The 16,405-nt window shown below is 35.1% G+C and overlaps 3 pseudogenes; 1 reads left to right on the top strand and 2 right to left on the bottom strand.

The window, feature by feature from the left end:
• LOC107627045 lies at positions 1,525-3,330 on the top strand (annotated as a pseudogene).
• Positions 4,550-5,771, bottom strand: LOC107625129 (annotated as a pseudogene).
• On the bottom strand, positions 6,562-16,348 carry LOC107625130 (annotated as a pseudogene).

Below are 16,405 nucleotides of genomic sequence, written 5' to 3'. Positions count from 1 at the left end.
CTAATCCTTACGGTGGAGCCAGGGTTGGTCCTTATTATTTCATTAGCATAATCCCGTAGAAGTGCATACTGAGCTATCTCTGATCCTTCTATTAGTTCTTTCGCCTTCACCATTGCACGGTATATCTTCCTCTCATTGACAATCACATCAAACTCCTTCTTGAAAAAATCATGTGCCTGCCTTTGAGTCATGTCTGGATGGTCACGGATCTTGTCCTCAAGCTCTTCAACAACCCATTTTCCATCTGCAGATTTGTTCTTATTAACTCTGCTGCAAGTATGTTCGTTGACAAAGGTCTTCACTTGGAAGCTTAATGGAAACGACCGTTTGGCACAATAAATCTGCCATGGGCAATCCTCGTCATAACATATGGCCTTGCACCTTGTTGAATCAATTCTTGGAAAGAATATGCTTCGCCCTAGGTTGATGTTGAACTTCCTTACTGCCTTCTTGAAATGCTCCAGATTCTCAAATTCCATCCCAACCTCTAGCCTTACCTCCCTAACTGGGGCATCGGGATTAGCTTGAGGAAATGCTGCTTGCTGACTGTCTTCATCATCACTTGCAATAGAATCCAGCTCTTCAGACTCGTAACAATGCATCCCTGCACTTGGCCCAAACATATCTTCACCCTCCACAGGTATAAAGATTGAAGGATGCTTGTTTGGATCCTGGTTAGGTATGAACGTTTGCCCTGATGGAGGAGGTCTAACTGTTGATCGTCTCTTTCGCTTCTTTGGACTACCACCACCCACATCTGGGTTTGTAGACGGTTCGGGCTGTGAACTGCTAGGTTGACTCTCTTCACAAGGTGTTTCATTCTCATTCTGAATGGTCTGCTCCTGAGACTCTGGTTCGTTGCAAGATTGTGGAATATATTGTGTGAAAACCTCATTAGATTCCGCAGGCCCTTTATCAATTGTGGGAGCCACTGACTCCGCAGACACTGGATTTCGGTGCCTAGTTTCTTGACTTCCAACTGGCACACGTGGTTGTTGAGGCTCTGGAGGAGTCTTGTCCAACGGCTCATGTGGAGGCAAATTGGGTTCGGTGGGTGCATCTGGGGTCTGAATGATCCTTGGTGGCTCTTCGAAGGTTATCTTTGGTGAGTGTGTGGGGAGATTTGGTTCGTCACTGCCTACTTTTGGTTGTTCTGTTTGGGTATCCGGTCCAGGCATAACTCCTTCAGTATCGCTGATCTTCACCACTTTCTTGTGCTTCTTCTTTGGTGTTGAGGGTCTCCTAACACACAGTTTGGTTCTGTGCTTCACTGGGGCCTTCGTAACATTTAAAATCTCAAGATCTGGTTCAGGTTCATTGTTTTCTTCTGCAAACTCAGGAAGGTTAACTGGATGCTCAGTGAACACCTCAACTCTCCTCCCATTAACAATGGCTGCTTCGTACATAGTCACCACATCCATGTCAAGTCTAAGCAACCTCAACCCACCATTCAACTCCTTCCCAGGTTCAAGCCAGTAAAGCTCGCTCACATCAGTGTACCCTATATCCTTTACTAAGTCATTCATGAAGAACCTATTTAGAGTATCGACATTCACTCGTTCAATCTCTATTTTCTCACCCCCAACGTATGCGACATTCACTCCTATTATTTAGTTTTTCTATAAAAGTAAAGGAAAAAAAGGCTTTTAAGCATAGCAGATTTTCACCATGTTCTATTTATTCCATTTAACTGTGTAGAGATTCCACAGTTCATATTTAGTGCTGGATTTTGCCGTGATGGCAAAATGTTTGGGATAATTCAACCGAGACGTATAGCTGCCATTACAGTTGCAAAACGGGTTGCTGAAGAATGTGGTATTGAGTTGGGCCAGAAAGTTGGGTACTCTGTTAGATTTGATGATACTACTTCCAGCTCAACAAGAATTAAATATATGAGAGATGGATTGCTTCTAAGGTATACGTGTAACATGGATGTTTGAATATCTTTTTCCGTTTTCCAGTAAGATTCATTTGTTGAGACTTTTACTGGGAACTTGGCCAATCAGAATTTGTTGCTCTTCTCAATACTGAAATATGAAAGAAATTATGACTTTGCTTTGGTGGTGTCTTTCTTCCATTTGTTTTAAGTTGTTTTCTTTAAGAATGGGCTAACCAAACCACGTTCTTCACAAATTGCCCTCTTTGACATGGATTTTAGTTGTATGTGATTTGAAGCAACTAAGGAGATTTCAATTTGAAATATCTGTTTTCTGCAAATTGTAATGCAGCTTTTTGTATAGGATATCTGATGTGTTTCTTTATGCTTATAGGGAAGCATTGTTGGATCCATATCTTTCCAAGTATTCCGTTATAATTGTTGATGAAGCACATGAGAGAACTGTCCACACTGATGTCTTGCTGGCCTTGCTAAAAAATGTACAATCTGCTCGGTCAAGATCTATTGCCGATGATCAGGGCGTTAACTTTGGAAAAAAGAATGTGAATGCTGGCATGTCACGGGAGAAAGAATACGGTGGTTAGAGCAACAGTTTTCTTAAAAAGGATAACCACAAAAATTATGCTCCGTTGAAGCAAATATTTATGTCTGCTAGTCTTGATGCTCGCACTTTCTCCGAGTATTTTGGTAGTGCCAAATCTGTTCACATCCAAAGGAGACAATTTTCCATGGACATATTTTACACATGCCATCCAGAAGAAGACTATTTAGATGCTTCCTTGATAACAATATTCCAGGTGATAGGTTTAATTAATTAATAACCATTTAATTTAATCTAATATAATGCAATCTATATTTTATTTGATTGTAATGAGAAATCTTTGGATATTTTACAATGCATCACTCTTGGTTTCTACATATGCATTTATGGTATTTACAGCTTCATAACTCATGCTATGACTCAATCCATTCATTCTCATTAGTGCATTAAATCATCCAGCGATATTGTTGCGTATATATTATAAATAAAATCATATGATATACGGTTATAACAATGTAGTGAGTGTTGGATGATTGAGAAACAAAATTTATAGTTCTGTTGCTTAAACTCATGTCATTGATCTATAGATTCATCAAAGGAGGGCCCTGGTGATATACTAGTATTTCTGATTGGTCAAGAAAAGATTGAATCAATTGAAAATCTTATCAATGACAGACTCACTCAGTTTTCTGAAGGGAGTCAGAAGCTTTAAGTTGTGCCTAAATTTGCAGCTCTTCCATCTGAGCAGCAGTTGCAGGTCTTTGCACCAGCTCCGTTTGGGTTTTGCAAGGTATTTCCTCTTTGCATTTATCTTTCATTTGCTCTGTCTCTCAACTGATTCAATAAAACTAAAGGGAAAATAAATTTAAGTTAGACGTTAGTAAAATTGGATTCAAATATTTAAAATAATTGATATATTTAGTCTAGGTTTCCATTAAATATCGTGAGGCATTTTGTTTTGTTTGACCAAATCTACAATTTAAAGTAAAATGCCGGTGGCCTCATTTTAGAGTTAAATATGCATATGCACATGCTTTTAAATTTATATATAATCTATTTTTAAGTAAGGTTCACTGTAAGTGCTACTGGCTTTTCCATAACAACTACCTCCTATGATTTGGTAAATTTCAGCTCAGCTAGACATAATCCCTATGAATACTATAAAATTTTTTTTTTTATTTTGTAAAAAATAATTGGGCATCCACCTTGCTTAATGAGATTTGATGCAAATTTTAAATAATAATCGAATGGGTATTCACTTGCTTTTAGTTGCATTCAAGTTATCTTTCTGTTTCTTTCTTAGGTGATATTGGCAACTAATATTGTTGAGACATCAGTAACAATTTCTGGAGTAAACTATGTAATAGATCCTGACTTTATCAAAGCACGTTCTTATGATTTTGGAAAAGACATGAAATCCTTGATTATAGTACCTACATCCAAATCCCAAGCACTGCAAAGAATGTATGGTGCAAGATTCTGTTTTAATGTGCTTAATGTTGATTGTTGCTTTAATTTAGTAAAAAACCCGACAAGCTTTTCTCTATTTAACCGAGGATGTCAGTTTTTCCAGTGTTAATTTAGTTTAGTGTAGAAAACCTTTTTCTCACATCACACGGCATTGCTGAACAAAGACTTTTTAGATGTAAATCTGGCATATTGTTTTTGGTATATTTTTCAATTTGTTTTTGTCACGTGTTTTTTTTGCTATGCACGTCCATTGGAAATCTCTTTATTAAAGCAGTATTTGTTAGTCTTGCTGGTTCTTCTTATTCATCCTCGGCCAAATTTCACTGTTTATTTGACCGTGGATTTTGGGTCTTCATTTTAACGCTCTGTAATTTGGCAAGTGTTTTTAACTTATTTGGTTTTAGTGAATTGTGAATTTTTGTTAGCTCCCAATATGGCTTTTTTATAAAACTTAGCTTTGCTTGATTCATGCATCCAGCCATATCCAGTGAGGGAAAGGTTTTGATGTTGTCATGATAGATTTTAGTGAATTACATCATAGTTTGATTTTATTACTAGCTACTTGGGTTTGTGATCATCCAAGATTATCCCTCTCCAGGTGAAAGAATAACTTTCTCACAAATGAGATTAGGACAAGACACTTCCATTAAAATGACAGCTTTTTTTCCAAATTGATATATTGAGACAAATTTCGGCATGAAAGTTAAATGCATCAGAGAATCGGCCATCTTAATAGTATATGGAAACTAGAGTTACATGTTCAACCATTAAACGTATATAGAACAGAATAAACTAAAAGATTAATTGAACAACTCGACAGAAGTTGAAGATGGTGAATATTAGTACAGCTATCCCTACAATGGTAGAACTGCTTCTCCAAGGATCCCGGAAGTACACCCACCTGAGTGTGCCCATAGTCCATTTCCAACCATTGTTGTAATGTTCATTAAGATATCCAATGATTTGTTGGTAACATGTTTTATTTGTCACAACATGTTTGCATAGACTATTAACCAGTGTTGCCAATTCCTTGTCACTTCCAAGTTCATGGACAATAGCTTCCTTCTCAACCATCAATTCTGCGTCATCCTTGGTGTGAATAAGAGAATCAATCAGAGAAACATAGTTGCAAATGTAAGGCTCCTCAGGATAGTGACACTGCTCAAATGCTATCAGGTTCCTAAGAACACATTCTGCTGTGGGAACTGAGATCTAGCCTTAAAACACTTGGAATATGGGAAGCAACCCAAGCAGAGAAACCAGCTGAAGAATCTCTTCTTCTCAAACTTTATGTCTAGCAAGGATCTATTATGAACCTTCTCGAAGCTTATTCCGGCTTCATTCAACTTTGTCGCGGTCCTCAGCATACATTCTTTTTGCGAGTAAGTGTGGCGACTCTTGTCATCGTTGAACCAAATCAGTGAAATGCAGCGATTTCTCCCACTTCTTCGGCTCGAACTTCCTCTCAGAAGATTTCTGATAAGGGTAACAAGATGCAAAGTACTCATGAGCAAGCCTAATGAATCTGGAATGCTCTTTGAGATTGCTTGGGACACAAGTCTCATAGAGTTTCTCCAAAACTTGATTTGGAAGCTGGTTCTGAAGCAGCAGCAAGTCCCTCTGGATGCTTTTGCTAAGACATCGTTGAGTCAATACACAATCATCTTTGTGTTTCCACCGTTTCGCTTCCCTCAGAAAGAGTTCCATGTTGAAAACAGAATCCAGCAGAATAATCCTCACGAATTGTTCGCTTCCGATGTGAGGGAACTTCGACTGGTAACAACGCCTTATGATCTGCTCTTGTTGTTCAATGAAGGCCTTGAAGTCCTCTAGGGATCTTGTAGATACAGCACTCTGGTCATCTTATTGCAGGATCAATGTTTTCTGGAATATCAATTATTTGTTGAATAGCATATTCATCAATAAATGTAGATCCCATCACACCTGCTTATAGCTTTTTCTGTTGCAAATTCAGCATAGCAGATCCAATATCAGACATAACTAAGTTTGATTATTATAGAACATTTTTTTTATAAAGTTCAAATTTTATGAAATTAAACATAAAAGAAAGGAGCCTCAAATGTTTCTATGTTGTGACATCAAGGTAAAGGATACAAATATTGAAAATAGTCTCTCCACTTGTAAAGATAAATTGTGTAAATATATACCAAGTATATATTTAGAAAAAAAGCCTTTTCAAATTAAGGAAGTAAAAAGGAATTTATGGTGTGCAATGTAACTTAACTGTTAGAATAAAAATAAAAACAGAACTTTTCAACAAGATTTATAAAGTTGGTATATACAAAAGATTCAACCCCTCTTCCATGTAAAGACATAAAGTGTAGATACCACACACAAAATGGCTTTGCTGCTTTGTCTAAAGCCACTGTTTTTTATTATTAAATATCACTTCAAAGTTCAAACAGCACAAGGGCCAATCTAGAAGAAAGGGACAATAAATTCTATTTTTTTTATTATTTTTTTTAAAAAGGAACAAAAATAGAATAGTTCTAGTTATTAAGTAATAAATGGCAACATCATCTCAAAAAAAAAAAAACAAAAACAAAAACAAAAAGAAGAAAAGAAAGAGCATTCTACTAAGAACCTGAAACTAGTGAAAAAACAATATGAACTACTGCAACAATCTAAAGACAGAGAACAAGTAAAGTGCAGAATACTAGTATACTACTAAGAACCTGAAAGCAAACGTTGTATCTTTTCACTTTCCAGAAGCAATTTCTCAATTTCTGGCTTGTGACTCTTTAAGTTCTAAGTTCTCTTATCAGCTCTTTCTGCTTTATACAAAGACAACAACCTATAGGAGTGTGCTTCATGGAAATAGCAAGTGGAAAATAGAAAATTCAAAGAAAGACAAGACCATGATAAATGAGAAACAAATTTATAACCGACATGTCTGATTTTACTTTATCTTTTTGCTTGGTACAATTAATTGGAAGGTGGGAAGATTATTATGAACTCTCGTGAAATATTATAATAAAGTTTGATAGAATTGGGCAGCTCAAAATATTTGTTAACTGGTCTAACTCAATTCCTTTGCTCAAGTTAATCCACCACCTCAAATGTAACCATCAACAGTAAGGTTTGCGGTTACATCACTCGCCCATTATTGAATCTCAATAGCAATAACCACCCAGTAGTAGAAAGTAAAGCAGGAACTCAGTAAGAGGTGTATGTCGTTGGAGGATCCAGCCGCATTTCCATAGTTTTAGACAAGTAATGATAGCAAAAACAAGCCATTAAAACTGTTGTCATTTACATAAAGTCGATAGGCAACATCCATAAAGTAAACATATTCTGAAGCTTTCACTGATCTTGCTGTAATAGATAAATGTCCTATGATAAAAATCAATCATTTCAGTGCCATTTATATGTGGAATGAATGTATAAATTTTGTATAAATCATTTCTTTAATTTTTCCATGTGAAGGGGTTTTAACTCATGAACAATCATTAGCATATTATGTTTCACATCTTGAGATAAGGTGCAATGCAATTTGACTGTACATGAGATTATCAGTTCCATTGAGCTAGGATTTCTAGGAAGAAAGAAAACCTAGAGACATCACAAGCTAATCAGATCCATTTTGTTACTAAGCTGATATCAGCAGTTATTCCAGTTTAAGCGTAACATCATTAATATGCCAAGCATAGTGTTAAGACGACAAAGATATAAGAATCTTTTGGGAATTTCAAGGCCACTTTAGCAAGTTGCTTTATTCTCTATGGATGTAAAATGGCAAAGCTTAACATAATAAAAGTATACAACTGCTCAAAATTATCAAAGCACAAATGAGATGCAAAAATAAAGTTTTAATTACCTGCTTGGCAAAACCATGAAGAATTTAATTTTTCACAACATAATATTGAGGAACCAGCTCAGTTAACCATAGGTAGTCAATGCTGCTTACATTCCGAACGTACTTGCTATTAGTTTGAACAAGTTCATTAAAAATAATACACTCTGGTTTTTGCCTGAATAATACAGAAGATGGGTGGATCTGCACCACCAGACCACTTGCCAAGGCCCTGCCATGTCGTGACAAAACAGAAAGTTGTTTCCATATAAGTAAAATAAATATCTGAGTTGAACACTATATACAGTTGCCAATTAGAAAACAAGTCAAAATGCTAAAGAATAAAAATATAAAATTCCAGAGGGAATAGACAACAACCTGTATGTTCCCTCCGGCTGCTTTACGGCCGCATTGAGGAAAAAGGAAGCAGCAAGACATCTGCGATACTGAAGCATATCATCTCCACAAGAAGCTAGATTCAGCCCCATTTGTTCAGCATGTACTCTAATTTGCCTGCAATAGTTATCAGAGATGAGAATGCATAGAGAATATTTCAAGCAAGACAGGTAAATTACATTCACCCCGACCCACATTTTTTGACCAGTATGCACTCACAACCCTTGCATTGCACCAATTGTTCGTCTAAATAATATACTTAGATTCCCAGTATTAATGTAACTATCAAATCTTTATACATGTGCCTATACCTATATCTTACTACTTTTTATTTTGTTTAATTTTATTTTACTGAATTGAAATGACAAAAATGCCCTACATAACAATGTTAAAAGAAAAAGAGCTTTTGTCATTGTTCTTCCGCCTCTACAAGTCCTCTATGCATAAAGAGAGTGGAGTTAAAAATGACTTTATACAACCTATTTAATGTCATTTCAATTTAATGACACAAATAGAGGGGAGGTGAGTGCATGCTATTCAAATAAAAGGATGGTGCCCGTAATTTGATAAATCTCAGAGGCTGTGAATGTAATTTACCCTTAAAGATATCATGAATTTGAGACAGTTAGATTTAAAATAACTACCTGTGGATGTCACGAGCATGTCTAAGAGAACGGCTACTAATAAAATTATCCTTACACCACTTTTTGAAAGCCTTTTCAATTTTTGCTTTACCCATTTCTATTGATCTCCTCTCTAAGAAATCATTAGATGCTCGATACACATTAATCAAAGTAATGTGGTCTCCCTCCGGACTAGAGAAGCATTTTATTGCAGTTCTTGCCTAGTAAAAAGATGAGAAAAACAGTAACTTCAATTGCATGCAAGGAATAGACAATGAATGATACCTATAATTATACCAACTCTAGAATTTTCCTATAGAAATTCATTGCTTATTTTATAAATCATTTATACACTATTTACATATTCTGTTAAATAGTCAATAGAGGGATAGACTATGGAAGTATACAATCAATGATTAATATTCATATTTGTTTGCCGGATTAAATAAATTTTTGGTCCCTATGAAACACCTCTTATGTTTTGGTCCCTAAAATTTTTCTTCTGATTTTAGTAGAGTAAAATTAAAGTTATCTATTTTAGTCCTAGTTTGTTCTGTTAAGTGCTGAACTGGCAGGTTAAATGCTGATATGGCAAGACATATCACATCAGCAAGCAAACTAATTGTAGGTGCTTAAATAACCAACTTTGAAATTTTACTAAACGAAAACCAAAAGAATTATAAGGACAAGAGGAAAAAAAGACAGGCATTTGACCAAAATCCTTTTAAGCCTCGTTTTTCATAGTAACATCAAAAGAGAATATAACAGATACACCGTAGAATCAGAATTCATTATTCAAACCTCTACTTGCTTTTCCCGAGGAGCATAAAATATGGATTCCACAGACAGCATTGCTACGGTTATCAACATGTCCTCTAAGCAGTTATACTGACTAGCTAAGATAATAGCTTTAGAATAAATAGGATCCAAGGGCAGCCGAGCCATTTGATGCCCAACAGGATCAGAGAGCTGACAGTCATCTGTTAGAGCACCTAGTGAAAATAGCTGTTCCAATGATTTGATAATCGTTGTCCTGTTCAACAGTACAATACATCATACAGCTTACAAGAGATCAAAACAAATTTCAAAAGCTCACTAACGAGGGATGCTAGAAGAATAATTCACTAATGTACACCACAGTGCAAACAACCATATATATTATTCTCAGGTTGCACTATGATAATAAGTGGAATGAACCATTAAAACTCACTTTTACTACCTTAGAAAGTGGTTGTGGTTGATGTTATATTGAAGAGAATAGAATCATTTGGTCTGTTTGGATTCAAAAAGTTGTTTTTTTCTTCCAAAATTAATCACAAAACTCCACCTTCTTTATTTATTTATCGAAAGCTAAAATATTGAGGTAATATGCATCTTGATTCCTGAAATTGGTTGGATGGGTCAATTTGATCCCCAGCTTTTCAAAATGACCAACTATGTGTCCCACTTTTAGAAACAACGAAACTTTCATCTCACATCCGTCAGGATAATGCTAAAGTGAACATTTAAATGCTACGACAGATAATTATCAACAAAAATGGAGCACATAAAGACTGATAAATATGTAATCAAACCCTACTATGTCATCAACACCCAAGGCCTTAAGCTGCAAAATCACATTAGATAGGTTGCACCGCTTAATCTCTGGCTTTGTCGAATCCTCAAGCTTCTCGAATTCACTTTCTGGATATAGACGAAAGCATTTTCCAGGTCCTTCACGCCCTGCACGGCCACTGAGCAACAAAGCTAACAATCAGTTTGTTCGTACTTAATGAAGAATTCCATGTATATGTTAATTTCAGTAAGATAGTTTAGCAATAGTAACAATGCAAATGACATCACTCATTATAACCAAAATATGATATGTAAGAACAGCTACACATAAAATCACAATTAAAGAATGAGTTATGATACAAAAAAGAAAGTTCAAGACTTGAAAAGGCATCATAAAGATAAAAGAAATAAAAAGTTACATCACTTAGTTTAATTTCGTTTTCTGATAAAATATATAACAAGCTTTATAATAAAGAGATTCCCAATGGACATGCATAGCAAAAAAAACGAGACAAAAACAAAATGAAAAATATACCAAAAACAATATGCCAGATTTGCATCTAAAAAGTCTTTGTTCAGCAATGTCGTGTGATGTGAGAAAAAGGTTTTCTACACTAAACTACATTAACACTAAAACAGAATCTTGCACCATACCTTCTTTGCAGTGCCTGGGATTTGGATGTAGGTACTATAATCAAGGATTCCATGTCTTTCCCAGAATCATAAGAACGTGCTTTGACAAAGCCAGGATCTATTACATACTTTACTCCAGGAATTGTTACTGATGTCTCAGCAATATTAGTTGCCAATATCACCTAAGAAAGAAGCAGAAAGATAACTTGAATGCAACTAAAAGCAAGTGAGTACCCATTCGATTATTATTTAAAATTTGCATTAAATCTCATAAAACAGGTGGATGCCCAATTATTTTTTACAAAATAAAAAAAAAATTAGTGTTCATAGAGATTATGTCTAGCTGAGCTGAAATTTACCAAATCATAGGAGGTAGTTGTTATGGAAAAGCTGGTAGCACTTACAGTGAACCTTACTTGAAAATAGATTATATATGAATTTGGTTCTCTTGAAAATAGATTATATATGAATTTAAAAGCATGTGCATATGCATATTCAACTCTAAAATGAGGCCACCGGCATTTTAATTTAAATTGTAGATATGGTCAAACAAAACAGAATGCCTCACTATATTTAATAGAAACCTAGACCAAATATATCAATCATTTTAAATATTTGAATCCAATTTTACAAACGTCTAAAATATATTTTTCCTTTAGTTTTATTGAATTAGTTGAGAGATAGAACAAATGAAAGATGAATGCAAAGATGTGATACCTTGCGAAATCCAAACGGAGCTGGTGCAAAGACCCGCAATTGCTGCTCAGATGGAAGAGCTGCAAATATAGGCACAACTTGAAGCTTCTGACTCCCTTCAGGAAACTGACTGAGTCTGTCATTGATAAGCTTTTCAACTGATTCAATCTCTTCTTGACCAGTCAGAAATACTAGTATATCACCAGGGTCCTCCTTTAAATGAATCTATAGATCAATGACATGAGTTTAAGCAACAGAGCTATGAACTTTGTTTCTCAGTCATACATCACTCTCAGTCATCCATCACTCACTACATTGTTATAACCGTATACCATATGATTTAATTTATAATATATACGGGACAATATTGCTAGATGATTCAATGCGCTAATGAGAATGAATGGAGTGAGCTATCGCATTCGTTATGAAGCTGTAAATACCATAAATGCATATGTAGAAACCAAGAGTGATGCGTTGTAAAATATCCAAAGATTTCTCATAACAATCAAATAAAATATCGGTTGCATTATATTAGATTAAATGAAATGGTTATTAATTAAACATATCACCTGAAATATTGTTATCAAGGAAGCATCTAAATAGTCTTCTTCTGGATGGCATGTGTAAAATATATCCACAGGAAATTGTCTCCCTTGGATGTGAACAGATTTGGCATTGCCAAAATACTCGGAGAAAGTGCGAGCATCAAGACTAGCAGACATAATTATTAGCTTCAATGGAGCATACTTTTCGCGGTTATCCTTTTTAAGAAAACTGTTGCTCTGACCACCATATTCTTTTTCCAGTGACATGCCAGCATTCACATTCTTTTTTCCAAAGTTAACGCCCTGATCATCAGCAACAGATCTTGACCGAGCAGATTGAACATTTTTTAGCAAGGCCAGCAAGACATCAGTGTGGACAGTTCTCTCGTGTGCTTCATCAACAATTATAACAGAATACTTGGAAAGATATGGATCCAACAATGCTTCCCTATAAACATAAAGAAACACATCAGCTATCCTATACAAAAAGCTGCACTTACAATCTACAGAAAACAGATATTTCAAATTGAAATCTCCTTAGCTGCTTCAAATCATATACAACTAAAACCCATGTCAAAGAGGGCAATTTGTGAAGAACGTGGTTTGGTTAACCCATTCTTAAAAAAAACAACTTAAAACAAATGGCAGAGAGACACCACCAAAGCAAATCATAATTTCTTCCGTATTTCAGTATTGAGAAGAGCAACAAATTCTAATTGGCCAAGTTCCCAGTAAAAGTCTCACAAAATGAATCTTACTGGAAAACGGAAAAAGATATCCAAACATCCATGTTACACGTATACCTTAGAAGCAATCCATCTGTCATATATTTAATTCTTGTTGAGCTGGAAGTAGTATCATCAAATCTAACAGAGTACCCAACTTTCTGGCCCAACTCAACACCACATTCTTCAGCAACCCGTTTTGCAACTGTAATGGCAGCTACACGTCTCGGTTGAGTTATCCCAATCACTTTTCCATCACGGCAAAATCCAGCACCAAACAGGAACTGTGGAATCTCTACACAGTTAAATGGAAAAAATAGAACATGGTGAAAATCTGCTATGCTTAAAAGCCTTTTTTTTCCTTTACTTTTATATAAAAATTAAATAATGAATTATATAAAAAATAAGATGTGACCTACGTGTGGTTTTCCCACTTCCTGTTTCTCCAACGATGATCAAAATATCATTCTTTTGGACCTCTTCAATGAGTCTTTTCTCAACTACAAGAGTACACAATGACGACAAGAAGCATAATCCGGATTATCACAACACAGCCGAAAATAACTAGGAAAAACATAACAAGAAAAACATAAAATCAAGCTCAGCCAATACCAGAAGCTATCGGGATAGACTTCCTCTGCTGTGCTATCTTTTGCCTCCTGAAAAGGAAACTATAAATGTTAAAAAACAACAAAAACACTAAAATTACAGTCAAGTTTATCCTCCCCTCCTCCTCCCCACCCCCTCCCTCCTTTCTCTTTTTCCAAAGTAATTACAAACGTGATTCTTTCATTCGTGGGTTTGGAAGAAATAATGAAACTTGACATGTATTGCAGAAATCCATACCGTGCAGAGAACTCAGTTTGACGATTCTGTTTTCCATTAGAAAATTTTCCGATAGAACAAGGGTCATGGCTTCTCTTAGCCATGGAAGGCATTTCAACAAATCCAAAACTGTTAATTTGGAGATGCGATGCGACGGTGACTACCACTGATACCGAATTAGGGCCTATCTGATATATTCTGCTATCCAACTATGAAACAATTACAACAGATCTCTAGTTAGGTCTCAAACAATGATCATCCATAACAAAAATCTTACTATGAATCGTGAATCATACTCCCTCTTAAATATTAAGTCAACATGGAAAAAGCACTTCAGTCAAAGCAGCAATGCCGGAAAATTGCATAAGATGATTGATATTTTGATAAATATAAGTAACTGTTATATTATCAGTATAATGTAATTACATAGCATACACATATAAATATAAATATACGTACATATATGTACAAATATTTAGAAATATGATATTATGCATAGTTGTCAAAACTGAACCGGTGATCAAACCGGTCAGACTACTAGGTTTGAAATACATATCTTCACCAACAATTTAACAACAATCAAGTCTCACTTTCTAAAAATAACTAATACGAAAATAGACATAAAATTAGTCAATACTACAATAATATTTTAATTTAACACAATAACAGTGACAATCAATTAGGCAATTAGCAATCAATTCCAATTAAGCAATTAACAATCACACTACAGGAACAGAGCCTATTAACAATTTTCAATAGAATTACAAATTCACAACTCACAATAGCAGCACAGAAACAGAGCATAAAAGGAAGAAAAAAAACGAACAAGTAAAACATAAAACACAACAGTACAATTGAATCACAAAACATAAAACAACATCACATCACTATAAAAATCACAAAACACAACAGCACAATTAATCAATAATCATATAATCTAAACACAACTAAGTCATCAAGACAGACACAATACAACACATTACTGTATAAAAATCACAAAACACAACAATATCACAATAGAGCAGCCATAGTTAATCAATAATCAATTAATCATTCAATAATTTCAATTTAAAACACAATTAAGTCAACAAATCAATCACAATCAAAGTACAATTGAGTCACAAAACACAACAGTACATCACTATATATAAAAAAAATAAAACAGCAGTACAATTTTAATAAAGACTAACAAGGTTAACCAGTGAACTAAATCAACTAATCCTCCAATGATTCAATCCAAACTACGAAAACAACGTAGCAAATGTACAATACAGCATCAGAGCAGAGCTAACCATTCAATGATTCAAATTTCAATCTGAGTACTACTAGCAGAATTCCAAACAAAAATCAATGTTTTGGGCAAAGAATGAAAAAGAATAGAAAACGAAAATTAAAATCAATGATGACATTGCCTTCGTTCTGAGCAGTCTGACCAAACAATACAATTCAATTACAATATCACAACAATCCACAGCAACTCACTCCAACCAGTAATCTCAATAGTCAAAATTATTCAAAATTGTTCAACGATTATTCAAGACTTTAGGGGGTGTTCGCGGTGCTGTTTGGTTCGGTTATTTAGAAAAAAGTCATCCGATCCAATCGTTTATTAAAACTGCGGTTCAATTTGGTTCCCTTTTTTTGTCAAAACCATCTGAACCAAACCAAACCAATTAAAATCAGTTTAGTTTGGTTTGGTTTGTTCAGTTTTTGCAATTAATTCAAACAAAAACCTACTGTACAATTTCACAAAGTCATAACATTAAAATTATGCAACATAATAAGTAGACAACTAATATTTCTAAGTCAATAACCAATAAGCCAGTAACTATTTCACAAAGTTATAACATTGTAGATTAAACAATAGTCAAATACATTGAAAAATAATCAAATAAAATAGATTAACAAGAAGTTTCAGCAACAAAAAATAGATTAAACAATAATCAAATATATTGAACAAATAGTCGATAACAATTTACAAATTTCCAACAAGTAGTCAACAAAAATTTCCAGCGATAAAATAAAATAGATTGAACAAATACTCAATAATAATTTCCAAGTTTTCAGCAACAACAAATACTCAACATATAACAATATGCAATATCGATCACTCAATGGCTCTCATTTTAGTTGGTCACTCACAATTAATTGAGCTTCTTTTATCAAAGCAAATCTAATTTCTAAGAGTACTAAATAAAGAATAAAAGGAAGCCAACAGAAAATAAAGAAGCAAATCGTTGATTCAAATCATTGGTGCTAACCCAATCTTCCATCCCTCCCAATGATAATTATTGTCCTTGTTCACATTGGCTCAGAACAAAAATAGATCAAAACCAATCATCATAACAAATTGAAAATCATCATAATCAGAATTAGAAAATCAGTACCAGTTAGAAGTCGGAAGGAAAAAAAAAGTTCAGAAAAAAATCAAGAACCAACACCAAGGGCTCCGTTCTAGACGCAGACAACGACACGGCGGGGCTGGATGGCGAAAACAGGGACTACGCGGACACGGCGGCTGCTGTGCGTGGAGGATGATGACAGCTCCTCGTGCGTGGAGAGACAAGGAGTGGAGGAGCGGCGGCTACTGTGTGTGGAGGACGACGACAAAGGGGGGAAGAGAAAGAAAGGACTGCGCCGGGAAGGGGGAAAAGTGACGAGGAAGGGCCGCCGCGAGGGTTCTGTC

This window comes from Arachis ipaensis, chromosome B02 (genome assembly GCF_000816755.2).
Source record: "Arachis ipaensis cultivar K30076 chromosome B02, Araip1.1, whole genome shotgun sequence".
Classification (NCBI taxonomy): domain Eukaryota; kingdom Viridiplantae; phylum Streptophyta; class Magnoliopsida; order Fabales; family Fabaceae; genus Arachis; species Arachis ipaensis.
Note: the sequence above shows the minus strand (reverse complement) of the source record. Positions and strands in the feature narration are given on the sequence as shown.